The sequence below is a fragment of the Temnothorax curvispinosus genome, unplaced genomic scaffold (genome assembly GCF_003070985.1).
Source record: "Temnothorax curvispinosus isolate PA1 unplaced genomic scaffold, ASM307098v1 QBEX01000200.1, whole genome shotgun sequence".
NCBI classification, from domain to species: domain Eukaryota; kingdom Metazoa; phylum Arthropoda; class Insecta; order Hymenoptera; family Formicidae; genus Temnothorax; species Temnothorax curvispinosus.
The window spans coordinates 1-3,181 of NW_020209980.1; the positions used below are offsets into that span (position 1 = coordinate 1).

At 36.0% G+C, this 3,181-nt stretch overlaps 1 long non-coding RNA gene across 1 annotated transcript; it reads left to right on the forward strand.

Annotated features, from left to right (window-relative positions):
* The first annotated feature begins 6 nt into the window (after positions 1 to 6).
* LOC112463266 lies at positions 7 to 2,981 on the forward strand. The gene is made up of 2 exons (XR_003041762.1): positions 7 to 2,236; positions 2,348 to 2,981. It is a non-coding gene; the product is annotated as an uncharacterized LOC112463266 (long non-coding RNA).
* The last annotated feature ends 200 nt before the right edge of the window (positions 2,982 to 3,181 follow it).

The window sequence follows — 3,181 nt, forward strand, 5'->3', positions numbered from 1 at the left end:
CACGTTCTGTCTGTTGTTCGTCCGTTTTTTTGATCAATGCATTTAAGCAATTTATCAGAGATTTGGACAAGTCGTGTGAAAGTTATTGTTATTATTATTATTGTTTGGGACCAAAAAGATATCGGAGTCTATAAGTTTCGTAATGAGGATCGCTTTTATGTATCTGATTGTAATTAGGATAATCAATGTCGAAATCGGCAGGAATAGGTTTAAATGGAGGTGCGTTTTCTAATTGTTGCAATTTCTAGAAGAAGAAGAGAAGATTTTGATTAGAAGTAATAGCTTGTTTGATCTGGAACCTAATCCTTTTAATTTGATCCTTGAATTCGTCTACCTCCCCTTTTCGTTATTCAGCCGCGTTCTTAAAAATAAATTTGATTGATCGCTACACTCTTCGTCAGCGTAAAGGCCAAATTCACTTTCGGAAATTATTAACAATTATTGCAATTCCCAAGAATCAACCCCGTACGCCTTTCGGCAGCGAAAGTACCCGTTCGCTACACTCTTCGTCAGCGAAAAGGACAGATCGCTACGCTCTTTGTCAGTGAAAACTGCGAGTCGTATCTCAGGAGTGAATTTATTGATTAAGGATTTAACAAATACGAGATGAGATTCCAGATTTCAAGCTTATTCTTTTCTCAAACTTATCTTACCTTTATTCTTTCCCAGTAAGCAAGAAACATCAAGGAACATTTTAACTATATTGCATTAACGTTACAACGTTGCTGCAACGTAGTTGAAATGTTTCTTGATGTTTCTTGCTTACTGAGTTAAGTCTTAGTACAAACTTAGTTACGCGTGAAACGCGGTCTTAAAATACAAGAGTACCAGGGATTAAGTCCCAGAATCGAGCGCGAATGCTCGGAATTGAATGTGCAGTCGAATGTCGGAAAGTGACTGTCTGGAGTCGAATAAGAGTTAGAATTCAAAGTTAAAACAATGTGCGTAGTCAAAATTAAAGTCGCGAATGAAGTGACAGAACCAGAGTCAAAAACTATGTGTCGCTCCGCGGCGTTTTTCGCCCTATTTATACCCGAAATAGCTGGAACTCCCCGCGTGAAATTCTCACCACTTCTAACGCGTCTTAAGAACGTTCTCCGGCTCCAGTCGTACTTACTCAACTCGTATTCATGCTTAAAAAGAAAATTTATTTTACTGAAGTTAATTGTTTATTATACACAAAATATTACATATATCTAATAACATCTAAAAAATAAGAAGTTAACTTCACGCGTGAGAACTCATGCAGCGTTGCCAAGTAACTGACGCCTCTCCTCTTCTGTTACTCTGAACCGAGCGAAAAAATCATCAAATCGCGTACTTTACACAAGTATTTCTCAAAAACGAGTACCGCAAAAGTATTGACACTTATCACATATTATTTCTATTTTTATGGAGCGTTTAGAGAAAACTTTTTTCACAATTCATTATAATGTCTGTTTCTCAATAGCTCGGAATAGAAATCCCATGTTAAAAGTTGAAACTTTGTTGAAGCTCAGTATCTCGATATTTAATACCGCAAAAGGTACTTTTATACCACGCATAAAGCACCTAAATTAACGTATATTCATAGTTTCAGAAAATCTAGAGAAAATCGGTTTTCCGAAGAACGTCCTTAAGGGGGGTGGTTTTCTAGAAGTTTCTAGAAGCGTAGTTTTGGGCCCCATCTGGTCCTCAGTCTGTCAACCAGTCGTCGGATAACCGAAAGATAAACTAAACATTTATACTTGGAGCTGAGCGATCGCTCGGAACTGTGAGCTAACGTGCGTCGTCTAAAACGTGTAAAGAATTTTAATGTGCGTCGTCCGAAAATTTAGGATAAATTTTCCGTACGTAATTTGATAATTAAATATTTACTTTTTTGCTAAAAGATAATTGCATGCGTGCGCGCACGCGTGTGTGCGTGTGCGTAGATGTGCGTAGATGCGTGTGTGCGTGTGTGTGTGTGTGTGTGTGGCGCGCGCGCGCATGTGTGTATACATATACGGGATGTTTTCTATCAAATCACAAACGAACAAATATTTATACATACAAATACACGTGTATACACACGTACATACAAACGCACACACGTAGAGGCATTCTACATTCACAAATTCACTCGCATATGTATCTCTTACACTTAAAGGAAGGCATCAGTCCAAATATACAGCACACGATATTCTAAGGATATTTATGTTCGGAATGTCTATGAACGTCATGTGGATATCCATAGGACATCGGTGCTGTCTGTGAGGTTATTTGAAAGAGACTCTGGCAAACACTCAGACTCTATGATATACTTTACAGCTCTATATTTCTTATCCTTTGATTTTCTGTAATTGTGACAATTGAGACATTTGTTCAGAATCATATACTACAACACGCACATCTCAGGACGAAACAAGCTGGAGTTGACCAACGTCACTTGTCTATAAAGAACGTTCGAGGTTCCTTATGTATCAAAAATTTTATATTTTTATGCTTTCCATGTACATATTTGTAAAAGAAGGATGATATCTGTACAAAGCATACCTTTTTCAAAAAAAGTTACAAAACGCGCCAAGTGTACGTGCTTCATACAAAATCTGTACAGAAAAAAATTTTGATCTAATTTGGTTTTATAGTTACATATTTTTTATTACAAAAATAATGATATCAAAAGGTGTACACAACCTGTACTATTTTTTTATTATTTATATTTACACACAAAAGATACTTCGCGCCAAGTGTTTCTTATCATATTTATTTGGCGCAAACCTTCTGATGTTATTGTTTTTGTAGCAAAAAAAAACAAATGGCATTACAAAACCAAATTAGATTAAAATTTTCTCTCTTTGATAAAGGTGGTGTAATGGAGCACGTATACTTGGCGCGTTTTTTATCTTTCTTGGAAAAAGGTAAGTTTGGAGATCTATATGCGAGATCTGGTAATTAGGAAAATTCCAATTATATATCCGTATAAACGTACATCCTAATAAATAAACTATGTCTCTTCTTTACTTTTGGGAAAAATTCTACGAATGCTTGCTGAGGCAATCACTGTACCACATTTAATATTAAACAATATGTATTACAGAACGGTTATAGCATCGAAAAGAAAATGCAACAAGTTGTGGAATTATTTCGAGGAACTGAATCCTTTGCTGGTAAAGTGCACGACATGTAAAAAAAAAATTAAGATATCTAGTCTAACAATCCG